General features: G+C 44.1%; 3 non-coding genes across 3 annotated transcripts; all 3 read right to left on the bottom strand.

Annotated features, from left to right (window-relative positions):
• Positions 1-4,920: 4,920 nt before the first annotated feature.
• On the bottom strand, positions 4,921-5,027 carry LOC138570816 (U6 spliceosomal RNA). The gene has a single exon (XR_011303841.1). It is a non-coding gene; the product is annotated as a U6 spliceosomal RNA (small nuclear RNA).
• A 5,415-nt stretch (positions 5,028-10,442) lies between these two features.
• On the bottom strand, positions 10,443-10,551 carry LOC138570637 (U6 spliceosomal RNA). Its single transcript, XR_011303674.1, has one exon. It is a non-coding gene; the product is annotated as a U6 spliceosomal RNA (small nuclear RNA).
• A 5,416-nt stretch (positions 10,552-15,967) lies between these two features.
• On the bottom strand, positions 15,968-16,076 carry LOC138570638 (U6 spliceosomal RNA). The gene has a single exon (XR_011303675.1). It is a non-coding gene; the product is annotated as a U6 spliceosomal RNA (small nuclear RNA).
• Between the last annotated feature and the right edge of the window lie 529 nt (positions 16,077-16,605).

Genomic DNA, 16,605 nt, shown 5'->3' on the forward strand with positions numbered 1-16,605 from the left:
AGGATTGGTCAACCTTCGACCCAAATCTAGTTTGCTTGGATAAGCCCTGGAAATCCTTTACAGCTTGTACTGGTGGGAGATGATGTGAGTTTATCAAGAGCAACGGGATATGAGGCATGTGTGCCACAAAAAGCAGTTCTAGGATTTTTTATAAGAAAGCCGCTTTAAGAAGGGAAGTTTGGACAACCCTACTGAGAGCAAAAGTATTACACAAAAGGTAAGGGGGTCAGTGGGTCAACGGATAGCACATTTGACTGCGAGTCCGTTTATTGTAAGTCCAAATACTACCAGTTTCGACATTTCCCAGGCTTTTTGTTTAATCTCTTAACAGACCCATTCCTATGTACCTCTGTTTTCATTGTAAGCGAGGGACATACCGTATGCCTTAAACATTCCTTGGCTGCGAAGACTCTATGTAAAAGAAAGAGTAGCAGACAGCTTAATAAATCATCAGCAGGACCCTCTAGACCTTCCCCAAAAAACATAAAATGATTTCTCTGCATGTATGTGAGTTGAGCAGCGCAAGTAGTTTGGTTAATGTCAGTGGATAAATGTCACTTTCACACAGCGCAGAACAGAATCACTTGTACAGGCCACTTCTGCAAAAGCATTACCAGTGTAGAAAGCAGTGAAAAGGTGAGGCAGTGTACAGTCACCCCCGACCCTTCACTGCCCCGATCGGCCACGATCGGCCAAGGACCTCTCTATGAGAGCTAAGGGTGGAATTTTTCTGGAGCTCGGTAACTTAGGGAGACATGGCTAAAGGGATCCTCAATCAACAGCCCAGCATTTGCTTTGTGGCCTGTCCGTATATGTCTGTTCTCCAAATTACCTGCCGCAGGCCAGACGTCAGCTGGTGAGATGGAATGACGTACCAGGCAGGATCCTGGCAGGTGATTTGCATAGGCACATCCCCTCTCCCTCTCTCTTAGCCCTGCTTACTCCACAGTAGCAAGTATCTAGGGAAAATACAGTGGTCGAGGTGGGGTATCAGTAACTAGCCACTCTGAGAAAGTAAATCTGGGGCGCTTCGCGACTTGTGGGGAACAACTGCAGAGCTCAGTGCCCAGAACTTTGTGGCACAGGGAGGAGGTCTGTGGGATATCAGTAACTTGGAGACATGCAACCTGGTTGGGAGTGCTTCAGGTCTCCTTCCTTGCATGCTCCAAGCAACTCAACAAAGCATCAACAGACTGAGATACCAGCCACAGAGCCACTTTCCACTTGATTTAAAGCCTAAACTCTTTTCCATGCAAACACATAGTCCCCAAATACCATATTTTCTTTGTTTTCTCTCTCTTTATCTCTCTCTACCTCCCTCCCTCCCTCCTGCCTTCCCTCCTGTCCTCTCTCTTTTCCCCCCGCCCCGCTAACTCTCCCTCTCACTCTTCCTCTTCTCCCTTCCATTCATTTTAAGTTTTCATGCACTGCAGCACATTGTGACAATGGTATTTCACAATGAAACTGTTTGAAAGTTACAGAAATCAAAAAAGAAATCAACCAACTAAAAGCAGCCAAATCCGGAGTACAATGCTCAGCTCCAATTAAAGATTAAGGCCTAGAAGCAAGTAAAGCTGTAGTTCAGAGCGATGTTTGCAAATAGCACCTTGAAGCAGTTTACGCTGGAGTGCACAACAAGGGGAAAAGAGATAATACTGAGTTTGGTAGAATGGGATCGAAAAACAAAAGAAGCGTGCCACTTCTAAAAGTACAAGTCAAGAAATTGAAGGGGACTGGGCTGTTTATTCAGTCAATAGGACTCACAAGTAAAAGGCTTCAGAGGCATTAGTGTTGAATTTGGCGCAAAATGTATTGTGTTGTCGTGTAATATGCATGAACATACAATTTCAATCTTCATTAAAAAAGATGTATTAAAAAATAAAGACTTGCAAATTAAGAAAGTTTCTGTCCTGTCATGTGCCAACAATAGTGAATGCTTTAAAAATGTGCGTGTCATCCTTTAGAGCAGGAACCAATTCCATTTTCCCATTATCATTCCAATATTAGTACATGTGTTGCTGAGGCACATAGGAATGGATCTGTTAAGAAATTAAACAAACACCTGGAAAAATGTTGAAACAGGTAGAATTTGGACTTACAATAAACTGACTCACCGTCAGATGTGCCATCCCTCGACCCACTGACCCCCTTACCTTTTGTGTAATCCTTTTGCTCTCAGCAGGGTTTTCCAAAGTTCCTTACTTAAAGAGGCTTTCTTATAAAAAAAAAATCCAAGACCTGTTTTTTATGGCCCACATGCCTCATATCCCGTTGCTCCCGATAAACTCACATCATCTCCCACCAATACAAGCTGTAAAAGATGTCAAGTGCATAGCCAAGAAAACTAGACGTGGGTCAAAGGTTGAGCAATCCTTAAATCAGCAGCAAAAATAACATTGAAATCAGCCTCAGAATCTCTTAAAGGATGGGCCAACATTGATTGCTTGCAGGGCGCAATCGGGCAGCCTCTGGTGCTGACGCCTTAAGGCAAGCGCAAAGGGAGAGCCAACCAAACCATTGATTAGGACCTCTGGACTTTCTGCCCTTTGACATAAGGACATTTGATATGGCAAACGTTTGACCAAACACAATTTAGATGTTGGATGGTATGAAATTAAGAGGCAAACAGCAATACACCAGCATTCTTTGCTGCTGTACTGATCTGGTCCTAAATGGTTTGGTTTAATGCCAATTATATTTAAAGATAAAAAGATTCATGCTCCAGGATGCTTGCAAATTGACACCCCCTCCCCATCACGATGGCTGGGTGAGGCACGCGTGAGAGCATCACAGCAGACGCACAGACATGAGAAACACTCTGTACCTCTGAGTGTATGTGGGCCCATGGCTGGATCAAGGACAAGGCAACAACAGGAGATGGTTTAAGGTGTCAGCACCCAGGCTGCCCCATCGCGCGCTGCAAGCATCAGATGTTGGACCATCCTTTAAGAGATTCTGAGGCTAATTTCAATGTTAACTTTGCTGCTGATTTAAGGATTGCTCAACCTTCGACCCACGTCTAGTTTGCTTGGCTAAGCCCTGAAAATCTTTTACAGCTTGTATTGGTGGGAGATGATGTGAGTTTATCAAGAGCAATGGGATATGAGGCATGTGCGCCACAAAATGCTGGTCTAGGATCTTTTATATGAAAGCCACTTTGGAAAACCCTAGTGAGAGCAAAAGGATTACACAAAGGAAAGGGAGTCAGTGGATCAAGGGATAGCACATCTGACTGTGAGTCCGTTAATTGTAAGTCCAAATCCTACCCGTTTCGACATTTTTCCAGGCTTTTTGTTTCATTTCTTAACAGATCCATTCCTATGTACCTCTGTGTTTTCAACAGAGTTTTCATTGTAAGGGAGGGACATACAGTATGCCTTAAACATTCCTGGCAGGGAAGACTCTATGTAAAAGCAAGAGTAGAGTACAGCTTAATAAATAATCAGCAGGACACTCTAGACCTTCCCCAAAAAACATAACATTATTTCTCTGCATGAATGTGCGTTGAACAGCGCAAGTAGTTTGGTTAATGTCAGTGGATAAATGTCACTTTCCCACAGCGCAGAACAAAATCACTTGTACAGGCCGCTTCTGCAAAAGCATTACCGCTGTAGAAAGCAGTGAAAAGGTGAGGCAGTGTGCAGTCACCCCTGACCCTTCACTGCCCTGATCGGCCACGATCGGCCAAGGACCTCTCTATGAGAGCTGGGGGTGGAGTTTTTCTGGACCTCGGTAACTTAGGGAGACATGGCTAAAGGGATCCTCAATCAACGGCCCAGCCTTTGCTTTGTGGCCTGTCCGAATATTTCTGTTCTCCAAATTACCTGCTGCTGCCCAGGTGTCAGCTGGTGAGATGGAATGACGTCCCAGGGATGATCCTGGCAGATGATTTGCATAGGCACACCCCCTCTCCCTCTGTCCTAGCCCTGCTTACTCCACAATAGCAAGTATCTGGGGAAAATATAGTGGTCGAGTTAGGGTAGCAGTAACTAGCCAATCTGAGAAAGTAAATCTGGGGCGCTTGGCGACTTGTGGGGAACAACTGCAGAGCTCAGTGCCCAGAACGTTGTGGCACAGGGAGGAGGTCTGTGGGATTTCAGTAACGTAGAGACATGCAACCTGGTCGGGAGTGCTTCAGGTCTTCTTCCTTGCATGTTCCAAGCAACTCAACAAAGCATCAACAGGCTGAGATACCAGCCAATGAGCCCCTTTCCACTTGATTTAAAGCCTAAAATCTTTTCCATGCAAACACATAGCCCCCAAATATCATATTTTCTTTGTTTTCTCTCTCTCAGTCTCTCTCACTCCCCCTCCCTCCTACCCTCCCTCCTTCCCGCCCTCACTCTTACTCCCCCCCACAAACCTCCCTTTCCCTCTCACTCTTCCTCTTCCTCTCCCTACCATTCATTTTAAGTTTTCATGCACTGCAGCACATTGTGACAATGGTATTTCACAATGAAACTGTTTGTTGATTTCTTTTTTGATTTCTGTAACTTTCAAACTAAAAGCAGCCAAATCCGGAGTACAACGCTCCGCTCCAATTAAAGATTAAGGCCTAGAAGCAAGTAAAGCTGTAGTTCAGAGCGATGTTTGCAAATAGCACCTTAAAGCAGTTTACGCTGGAGTGCACAACAAGGGGGAAAGTGATAATACTGAGTTTGGTAAAATGGGATAAAAAAAATCAAAAGACGCGTGCCACTTCTAAAAGTGCAAGCCGAAATTGAAGGCGACGGGGCTGTTCATTCAGTCAATAGGACTCACAAGTAAAAGGCTCCTGAGGCATTAGTGTTGAATTTGGCTCAAAATGTATTGTGTTGTCGTGTAATATGTATGGACATACAATTTTAATCTTCATTAAAAAAGATGTATTAAAAAAATAAAGCCTTGCAAATTAAGAAAGTTTCTGTCCTGTCATGCGCCAAAAATAGTGAATGCTTTACGAATGTGCGTGCCACCCTTTAGAGCAGGGGCCAATTTAATTTTCCCATTATCATTCCAATATTAGTACATGTGTTGCTGAAGCAAGCGCAAAGGGAGAGTCAATCAAACCATTGATTAGGACCTCCAGTCAAAGGTTTGCCATACCAAATGTCCTTATGTCAGAGGGCAGAAAGTCAAAACACCATTTAGATATCGGGTGGTATGAAATGAAGAGGCAAACAACAGTGAATAAGCATTCTTTGCTGCTGTATTGATCTGGTCCTAAAGGGGCTGGTTTAATGCCAATTATATTTAAAGATTCATGCTCCAGGGTGCTTGCAAAATGACGCCAACCTCCTCCCCATCACAATGGCTGGGTGATGCAAGCCTGAGAACATCACAATAGACCCATAGACATGAGAACAACTCTGTACCTCTGAGTGTATGTGGGCCCATGGCTGTATCAAGGACAAGGCAGAACAGGAGGTGGCTTATGGCGCCAGTTCCAGAGGCTGTCCAATTGATCCCTGTAAGCAACAAATGTTGGACCATCCTTTAAGAGATTCTGAGGCTGATTTCAATGTTAACTTTGCTGCTGATTTTAGGATTGGTCAACCTTCGACCCAAATCTAGTTTGCTTGGATAAGCCCTGGAAATCCTTTACAGCTTGTACTGGTGGGAGATGATGTGAGTTTATCAAGAGCAACGGGATATGAGGCATGTGTGCCACAAAAAGCAGTTCTAGGATTTTTTATAAGAAAGCCGCTTTAAGAAGGGAAGTTTGGACAACCCTACTGAGAGCAAAAGTATTACACAAAAGGTAAGGGGGTCAGTGGGTCAACGGATAGCACATTTGACTGCGAGTCCGTTTATTGTAAGTCCAAATACTACCAGTTTCGACATTTCCCAGGCTTTTTGTTTAATCTCTTAACAGACCCATTCCTATGTACCTCTGTTTTCATTGTAAGCGAGGGACATACCGTATGCCTTAAACATTCCTTGGCTGCGAAGACTCTATGTAAAAGAAAGAGTAGCAGACAGCTTAATAAATCATCAGCAGGACCCTCTAGACCTTCCCCAAAAAAAATAAAATGATTTCTCTGCATGTATGTGAGTTGAGCAGCGCAAGTAGTTTGGTTAATGTCAGTGGATAAATGTCACTTTCACACAGCGCAGAACAGAATCACTTGTACAGGCCACTTCTGCAAAAGCATTACCAGTGTAGAAAGCAGTGAAAAGGTGAGGCAGTGTACAGTCACCCCCGACCCTTCACTGCCCCGATCGGCCACGATCGGCCAAGGACCTCTATGAGAGCTAAGGGTGGAATTTTTCTGGAGCTCGGTAACTTAGGGAGACATGGCTAAAGGGATCCTCAATCAACAGCCCAGCATTTGCTTTGTGGCCTGTCCGTATATGTCTGTTCTCCAAATTACCTGCCGCAGGCCAGATGTCAGCTGGTGAGATGGAATGACGTACCAGGCAGGATCCTGGCAGGTGATTTGCATAGGCACATCCCCTCTCCCTCTCTCTTAGCCCTGCTTACTCCACAGTAGCAAGTATCTAGGGAAAATACAGTGGTCGAGGTGGGGTATTAGTAACTAGCCACTCTGAGAAAGTAAATCTGGGGCGCTTCGCGACTTGTGGGGAACAACTGCAGAGCTCAGTGCCCAGAACTTTGTGGCACAGGGAGGAGGTCTGTGGGATATCAGTAACTTGGAGACATGCAACCTGGTTGGGAGTGCTTCAGGTCTCCTTCCTTGCATGCTCCAAGCAACTCAACAAAGCATCAACAGACTGAGATACCAGCCACAGAGCCACTTTCCACTTGATTTAAAGCCTAAACTCTTTTCCATGCAAACACATAGTCCCCAAATACCATATTTTCTTTGTTTTCTCTCTCTTTATCTCTCTCTACCTCCCTCCCTCCCTCCTGCCTTCCCTCCTGTCCTCTCTCTTTTCCCCCCGCCCCGCTAACTCTCCCTCTCACTCTTCCTCTTCTCCCTTCCATTCATTTTAAGTTTTCATGCGCTGCAGCACATTGTGACAATGGTATTTCACAATGAAACTGTTTGAAAGTTACAGAAATCAAAAAAGAAATCAACCAACTAAAAGCAGCCAAACCCGGAGTACAATGCTCAGCTCCAATCAAAGATTAAGGCCTAGAAGCAAGTAAAGCTGTAGTTCAGAGCGATGTTTGCAAATAGCACCTTGAAGCAGTTTACGCTGGAGTGCACAACAAGGGGAAAAGAGATAATACTGAGTTTGGTAGAATGGGATCGAAAAACAAAAGAAGCGTGCCACTTCTAAAAGTACAAGTCAAGAAATTGAAGGGGACTGGGCTGTTTATTCAGTCAATAGGACTCACAAGTAAAAGGCTTCAGAGGCATTAGTGTTGAATTTGGCGCAAAATGTATTGTGTTGTCGTGTAATATGCATGAACATACAATTTCAATCTTCATTAAAAAAGATGTATTAAAAAATAAAGACTTGCAAATTAAGAAAGTTTCTGTCCTGTCATGTGCCAACAATAGTGAATGCTTTAAAAATGTGCGTGTCATCCTTTAGAGCAGGAACCAATTCCATTTTCCCATTATCATTCCAATATTAGTACATGTGTTGCTGAGGCACATAGGAATGGATCTGTTAAGAAATTAAACAAACACCTGGAAAAATGTTGAAACAGGTAGAATTTGGACTTACAATAAACTGACTCACCGTCAGATGTGCCATCCCTCGACCCACTGACCCCCTTACCTTTTGTGTAATCCTTTTGCTCTCAGCAGGGTTTTCCAAAGTTCCTTACTTAAAGAGGCTTTCTTATAAAAAAAAATCCAAGACCTGTTTTTTATGGCCCACATGCCTCATATCCCGTTGCTCCCGATAAACTCACATCATCTCCCACCAATACAAGCTGTAAAAGATGTCAAGTGCATAGCCAAGAAAACTAGACGTGGGTCAAAGGTTGAGCAATCCTTAAATCAGCAGCAAAAATAACATTGAAATCAGCCTCAGAATCTCTTAAAGCATGGGCCAACATTGATTGCTTGCAGGGCGCAATCGGGCAGCCTCTGGTGCTGACGCCTTAAGGCAAGCGCAAAGGGAGAGCCAACCAAACCATTGATTAGGACCTCTGGACTTTCTGCCCTTTGACATAAGGACATTTGATATGGCAAACGTTTGACCAAACACAATTTAGATGTTGGATGGTATGAAATTAAGAGGCAAACAGCAATACACCAGCATTCTTTGCTGCTGTACTGATCTGGTCCTAAATGGTTTGGTTTAATGCCAATTATATTTAAAGATAAAAAGATTCATGCTCCAGGATGCTTGCAAATTGACACCCCCTCCCCATCACGATGGCTGGGTGAGGCACGCGTGAGAGCATCACAGCAGACGCATAGACATGAGAAACACTCTGTACCTCTGAGTGTATGTGGGCCCATGGCTGGATCAAGGACAAGGCAACAACAGGAGATGGTTTAAGGTGTCAGCACCCAGGCTGCCCCATCGCGCGCTGCAAGCATCAGATGTTGGACCATCCTTTAAGAGATTCTGAGGCTAATTTCAATGTTAACTTTGCTGCTGATTTAAGGATTGCTCAACCTTCGACCCACGTCTAGTTTGCTTGGCTAAGCCCTGAAAATCTTTTACAGCTTGTATTGGTGGGAGATGATGTGAGTTTATCAAGAGCAATGGGATATGAGGCATGTGCGCCACAAAATGCTGGTCTAGGATCTTTTATATGAAAGCCACTTTGGAAAACCCTAGTGAGAGCAAAAGGATTACACAAAGGAAAGGGAGTCAGTGGATCAAGGGATAGCACATCTGACTGTGAGTCCGTTAATTGTAAGTCCAAATCCTACCCGTTTCGACATTTTTCCAGGCTTTTTGTTTCATTTCTTAACAGATCCATTCCTATGTACCTCTGTGTTTTCAACAGAGTTTTCATTGTAAGGGAGGGACATACAGTATGCCTTAAACATTCCTGGCAGGGAAGACTCTATGTAAAAGCAAGAGTAGAGTACAGCTTAATAAATAATCAGCAGGACACTCTAGACCTTCCCCAAAAAACATAACATTATTTCTCTGCATGTATGTGCGTTGAACAGCGCAAGTAGTTTGGTTAATGTCAGTGGATAAATGTCACTTTCCCACAGCGCAGAACAAAATCACTTGTACAGGCCGCTTCTGCAAAAGCATTACCGCTGTAGAAAGCAGTGAAAAGGTGAGGCAGTGTGCAGTCACCCCTGACCCTTCACTGCCCTGATCGGCCACGATCGGCCAAGGACCTCTCTATGAGAGCTGAGGGTGGAGTTTTTCTGGACCTCGGTAATTTAGGGAGACATGGCTAAAGGGATCCTCAATCAACGGCCCAGTCTTTGCTTTGTGGCCTGTCCGAATATTTCTGTTCTCCAAATTACCTGCTGCTGCCCAGGTGTCAGCTGGTGAGATGGAATGACGTCCCAGGGATGATCCTGGCAGATGATTTGCATAGGCACACCCCCTCTCCCTCTGTCTTAGCCCTGCTTACTCCACAATAGCAAGTATCTGGGGAAAATATAGTGGTCGAGTTAGGGTAGCAGTAACTAGCCAATCTGAGAAAGTAAATCTGGGGCGCTTGGCGACTTGTGGGGAACAACTGCAGAGCTCAGTGCCCAGAACGTTGTGGCACAGGGAGGAGGTCTGTGGGATTTCAGAAACGTAGAGACATGCAACCTGGTCGGGAGTGCTTCAGGTCTTCTTCCTTGCATGTTCCAAGCAACTCAACAAAGCATCAACAGGCTGAGATACCAGCCAATGAGCCCCTTTCCACTTGATCTAAAGCCTAAAATCTTTTCCATGCAAACACATAGCCCCCAAATATCATATTTTCTTTGTTTTCTCTCTCTCAGTCTCTCTCACTCCCCCTCCCTCCTACCCTCCCTCCTTCCCGCCCTCACTCTTTCTCCCCCCCACAAACCTCCCTTTCCCTCTCACTCTTCCTCTTTCTCTCCCTACCATTCATTTTAAGTTTTCATGCACTGCAGCACATTGTGACAATGGTATTTCACAATGAAACTGTTTGTTGATTTCTTTTTTGATTTCTGTAACTTTCAAACTAAAAGCAGCCAAATCCGGAGTACAACGCTCCGCTCCAATTAAAGATTAAGGCCTAGAAGCAAGTAAAGCTGTAGTTCAGAGCGATGTTTGCAAATAGCACCTTAAAGCAGTTTACGCTGGAGTGCACAACAAGGGGGAAAGTGATAATACTGAGTTTGGTAAAATGGGATAAAAAAAAACAAAAGACGCGTGCCACTTCTAAAAGTGCAAGCCAAGAAATTGAAGGCGACGGGGCTGTCCATTCAGTCAATAGGACTCACAAGTAAAAGGCTCCTGAGGCATTAGTGTTGAATTTGGCTCAAAATGTATTGTGTTGTCGTGTAATATGTATGAACATACAATTTCAATCTTCATTAAAAAAGATGTATTAAAAAAATAAAGCCTTGCAAATTAAGAAAGTTTCTGTCCTGTCATGTGCAAAAAATAGTGAATGCTTTACGAATGTGCGTGCCATCCTTTAGAGCAGGGGCCAATTTAATTTTCCCATTATCATTCCAATATTAGTACATGTGTTGCTGAAGTAAGCGCAAAGGGAGAGTCAATCAAACCATTGATTAGGACCTCCAGTCAAAGGTTTGCCATACCAAATGTCCTTATGTCAGAGGGCAGAAAGTCAAAACACCATTTAGATATCGGGTGGTATGAAATGAAGAGGCAAACAACAGTGAATAAGCATTCTTTGCTGCTGTATTAATCTGGTCCTAAAGGGGCTGGTTTAATGCCAATTATATTTAAAGATTCATGCTCCAGGGTGCTTGCAAAATGACACCAACCCCCTCCCCATCACAATGGCTGGGTGATGCAAGCCTGAGAACATCACAATAGACCCATAGACATGAGAACAACTCTGTACCTCTGAGTGTATGTGGGCCCATGGCTGTATCAAGGACAAGGCAGAACAGGAGGTGGCTTATGGCGCCAGTTCCAGAGGCTGTCCAATTGATCCCTGTAAGCAACAAATGTTGGACCATCCTTTAAGAGATTCTGAGGCTGATTTCAATGTTAACTTTGCTGCTGATTTTAGGATTGGTCAACCTTCGACCCAAATCTAGTTTGCTTGGATAAGCCCTGGAAATCTTTTACAGCTTGTACTGGTGGGAGATGATGTGAGTTTATCAAGAGCAACGGGATATGAGGCATGTGTGCCACAAAAAGCAGTTCTAGGATTTTTTATAAGAAAGCCGCTTTAAGAAGGGAAGTTTGGACAACCCTACTGAGAGCAAAAGTATTACACAAAAGGTAAGGGGGTCAGTGGGTCAACGGATAGCACATTTGACTGCGAGTCCGTTTATTGTAAGTCCAAATACTACCAGTTTCGACATTTCCCAGGCTTTTTGTTTAATCTCTTAACAGACCCATTCCTATGTACCTCTGTTTTCATTGTAAGCGAGGGACATACCGTATGCCTTAAACATTCCTTGGCTGCGAAGACTCTATGTAAAAGAAAGAGTAGCAGACAGCTTAATAAATCATCAGCAGGACCCTCTAGACCTTCCCCAAAAAACATAAAATGATTTCTCTGCATGTATGTGAGTTGAGCAGCGCAAGTAGTTTGGTTAATGTCAGTGGATAAATGTCACTTTCACACAGCGCAGAACAGAATCACTTGTACAGGCCACTTCTGCAAAAGCATTACCAGTGTAGAAAGCAGTGAAAAGGTGAGGCAGTGTACAGTCACCCCCGACCCTTCACTGCCCCGATCGGCCACAATCGGCCAAGGACCTCTCTATGAGAGCTAAGGGTGGAATTTTTCTGGAGCTCGGTAACTTAGGGAGACATGGCTAAAGGGATCCTCAATCAACAGCCCAGCATTTGCTTTGTGGCCTGTCCGTATATGTCTGTTCTCCAAATTACCTGCCGCAGCCCAGACGTCAGCTGGTGAGATGGAATGATGTACCAGGCAGGATCCTGGCAGGTGATTTGCATAGGCACATCCCCTCTCCCTCTCTCTTAGCCCTGCTTACTCCACAGTAGCAAGTATCTAGGGAAAATACAGTGGTCGAGGTGGGGTATCAGTAACTAGCCACTCTGAGAAAGTAAATCTGGGGCGCTTCGCGACTTGTGGGGAACAACTGCAGAGCTCAGTGCCCAGAACTTTGTGGCACAGGGAGGAGGTCTGTGGGATATCAGTAACTTGGAGACATGCAACCTGGTTGGGAGTGCTTCAGGTCTCCTTCCTTGCATGCTCCAAGCAACTCAACAAAGCATCAACAGACTGAGATACCAGCCACAGAGCCACTTTCCACTTGATTTAAAGCCTAAACTCTTTTCCATGCAAACACATAGTCCCCAAATACCATATTTTCTTTGTTTTCTCTCTCTTTATCTCTCTCTACCTCCCTCCCTCCCTCCTGCCTTCCCTCCTGTCCTCTCTCTTTTCCCCCCGCCCCGCTAACTCTCCCTCTCACTCTTCCTCTTCTCCCTTCCATTCATTTTAAGTTTTCATGCACTGCAGCACATTGTGACAATGGTATTTCACAATGAAACTGTTTGAAAGTTACAGAAATCAAAAAAGAAATCAACCAACTAAAAGCAGCCAAATCCGGAGTACAATGCTCAGCTCCAATTAAAGATTAAGGCCTAGAAGCAAGTAAAGCTGTAGTTCAGAGCGATGTTTGCAAATAGCACCTTGAAGCAGTTTACGCTGGAGTGCACAACAAGGGGAAAAGAGATAATACTGAGTTTGGTAGAATGGGATTGAAAAACAAAAGAAGCGTGCCACTTCTAAAAGTACAAGTCAAGAAATTGAAGGGGACTGGGCTGTTTATTCAGTCAATAGGACTCACAAGTAAAAGGCTTCAGAGGCATTAGTGTTGAATTTGGCGCAAAATGTATTGTGTTGTCGTGTAATATGCATGAACATACAATTTCAATCTTCATTAAAAAAGATGTATTAAAAAATAAAGACTTGCAAATTAAGAAAGTTTCTGTCCTGTCATGTGCCAACAATAGTGAATGCTTTAAAAATGTGCGTGTCATCCTTTAGAGCAGGAACCAATTCCATTTTCCCATTATCATTCCAATATTAGTACATGTGTTGCTGAGGCACATAGGAATGGATCTGTTAAGAAATTAAACAAACACCTGGAAAAATGTTGAAACAGGTAGAATTTGGACTTACAATAAACTGACTCACCGTCAGATGTGCCATCCCTTGACCCACTGACCCCCTTACCTTTTGTGTAATCCTTTTGCTCTCAGCAGGGTTTTCCAAAGTTCCTTACTTAAAGAGGCTTTCATATAAAAAATAAATCCTAGACCTGTTTTTTATGGCCCACATGCCTCATATCCCGTTGCTCCCGATAAACTCACATCATCTCCCACCAATACAAGCTGTAAAAGATGTCAAGTGCATAGCCAAGGAAACTAGACGTGGGTCAAAGGTTGAGCAATCCTTAAATCAGCAGCAAAAATAACATTGAAATCAGCCTCAGAATCTCTTAAAGGATGGGCCAACATTGATTGCTTGCAGGGTGCAATCGGGCAGCCTCTGGTGCTGACGCCTTAAGGCAAGCGCAAAGGGAGAGCCAACCAAACCATTGATTAGGACCTCTGGACTTTCTGCCCTTTGACATAAGGACATTTGATATGGCAAACGTTTGACCAAACACAATTTAGATGTTGGATGGTATGAAATTAAGAGGCAAACAGCAATACACCAGCATTCTTTGCTGCTGTACTTATCTGGTCCTAAATGGTTTGGTTTAATGCCAATTATATTTAAAGATAAAAAGATTCATGCTCCAGGGTGCTTGCAAATTGACACCCCCTCCCCATCACGATGGCTGGGTGAGGCACGCATGAGAGCATAACAGCAGACGCATAGACATGAGAAACACTCTGTACCTCTGAGTGTATGTGGACCCATGGCTGGATCAAGGACAAGGCAACAACAGGAGATGGTTTAAGGTGTCAGCACCCAGGCTGCCCCATCGCGCGCTGCAAGCATCAGATGTTGGACCATCCTTTAAGAGATTCTGAGGCTAATTTCAATGTTAACTTTGCTGCTGATTTAAGGATTGCTCAACCTTCGACCCACGTCTAGTTTGCTTGGCTAAGCCCTGAAAATCTTTTACAGCTTGTATTGGTGGGAGATGATGTGAGTTTATCAAGAGCAATGGGATATGAGGCATGTGCGCCACAAAATGCTGGTCTAGGATCTTTTATATGAAAGCCACTTTGGAAAACCCTAGTGAGAGCAAAAGGATTACACAAAGGAAAGGGAGTCAGTGGATCAAGGGATAGCACATCTGACTGTGAGTCCGTTAATTGTAAGTCCAAATCCTACCCGTTTCGACATTTTTCCAGGCTTTTTGTTTCATTTCTTAACAGATCCATTCCTATGTACCTCTGTGTTTTCAACAGAGTTTTCATTGTAAGGGAGGGACATACAGTATGCCTTAAACATTCCTGGCAGGGAAGACTCTATGTAAAAGCAAGAGTAGAGTACAGCTTAATAAATAATCAGCAGGACACTCTAGACCTTCCCCAAAAAACATAACATCATTTCTCTGCATGTATGTGCGTTGAACAGCGCAAGTAGTTTGGTTAATGTCAGTGGATAAATGTCACTTTCCCACAGCGCAGAACAAAATCACTTGTACAGGCCGCTTCTGCAAAAGCATTACCGCTGTAGAAAGCAGTGAAAAGGTGAGGCAGTGTGCAGTCACCCCTGACCCTTCACTGCCCTGATCGGCCACGATCGGCCAAGGACCTCTCTATGAGAGCTGAGGGTGGAGTTTTTCTGGACCTCGGTAACTTAGGGAGACATGGCTAAAGGGATCCTCAATCAACGGCCCAGTCTTTGCTTTGTGGCCTGTCCGAATATTTCTGTTCTCCAAATTACCTGCTGCTGCCCAGGTGTCAGCTGGTGAGATGGAATGACGTCCCAGGGATGATCCTGGCAGATGATTTGCATAGGCACACCCCCTCTCCCTCTGTCCTAGCCCTGCTTACTCCACAATAGCAAGTATCTGGGGAAAATATAGTGGTCGAGTTAGGGTAGCAGTAACTAGCCAATCTGAGAAAGTAAATCTGGGGCGCTTGGCGACTTGTGGGGAACAACTGCAGAGCTCAGTGCCCAGAACGTTGTGGCACAGGGAGGAGGTCTGTGGGATTTCAGTAACGTAGAGACATGCAACCTGGTCGGGAGTGCTTCAGGTCTTCTTCCTTGCATGTTCCAAGCAACTCAACAAAGCATCAACAGGCTGAGATACCAGCCAATGAGCCCCTTTCCACTTGATTTAAAGCCTAAAATCTTTTCCATGCAAACACATAGCCCCCAAATATCATATTTTCTTTGTTTTCTCTCTCTCAGTCTCTCTCACTCCCCCTCCCTCCTACCCTCCCTCCTTCCCGCCCTCACTCTTTCTCCCCCCCACAAACCTCCCTTTCCCTCTCACTCTTCCTCTTTCTCTCCCTACCATTCATTTTAAGTTTTCATGCACTGCAGCACATTGTGACAATGGTATTTCACAATGAAACTGTTTGTTGATTTCTTTTTTGATTTCTGTAACTTTCAAACTAAAAGCAGCCAAATCCGGAGTACAACGCTCCGCTCCAATTAAAGATTAAGGCCTAGAAGCAAGTAAAGCTGTAGTTCAGAGCGATGTTTGCAAATAGCACCTTAAAGCAGTTTACGCTGGAGTGCACAACAAGGGGGAAAGTGATAATACTGAGTTTGGTAAAATGGGATAAAAAAAAACAAAAGACGCGTGCCACTTCTAAAAGTGCAAGCCAAGAAATTGAAGACGACGGGGCTGTCCATTCAGTCAATAGGACTCACAAGTAAAAGGCTCCTGAGGCATTAGTGTTGAATTTGGCTCAAAATGTATTGTGTTGTCGTGTAATATGTATGAACATACAATTTCAATCTTCATTAAAAAAGATGTATTAAAAAAATAAAGCCTTGCAAATTAAGAAAGTTTCTGTCCTGTCATGTGCAAAAAATAGTGAATGCTTTACGAATGTGCGTGCCATCCTTTAGAGCAGGGGCCAATTTAATTTTCCCATTATCATTCCAATATTAGTACATGTGTTGCTGAAGTAAGCGCAAAGGGAGAGTCAATCAAACCATTGATTAGGACCTCCAGTCAAAGGTTTGCCATACCAAATGTCCTTATGTCAGAGGGCAGAAAGTCAAAACACCATTTAGATATCGGGTGGTATGAAATGAAGAGGCAAACAACAGTGAATAAGCATTCTTTGCTGCTGTATTAATCTGGTCCTAAAGGGGCTGGTTTAATGCCAATTATATTTAAAGATTCATGCTCCAGGGTGCTTGCAAAATGACACCAACCCCCTCCCCATCACAATGGCTGGGTGATGCAAGCCTGAGAACATCACAATAGACCCATAGACATGAGAACAACTCTGTACCTCTGAGTGTATGTGGGCCCATGGCTGTATCAAGGACAAGGCAGAACAGGAGGTGGCTTATGGCGCCAGTTCCAGAGGCTGTCCAATTGATCCCTGTAAGCAACAAATGTTGGACCATCCTTTAAGAGATTCTGAGGCTGATTTCAATGTTAACTTTGCTGCTGATTTTAGGATTGGTCAACCTTCGACCCAAATCTAGTTTGC

Source organism: Ambystoma mexicanum, chromosome 2q (assembly GCF_040938575.1).
Source record: "Ambystoma mexicanum isolate Mex_15411 chromosome 2q, UKY_AmexF1_1, whole genome shotgun sequence".
Lineage (NCBI taxonomy): Eukaryota > Metazoa > Chordata > Amphibia > Caudata > Ambystomatidae > Ambystoma > Ambystoma mexicanum.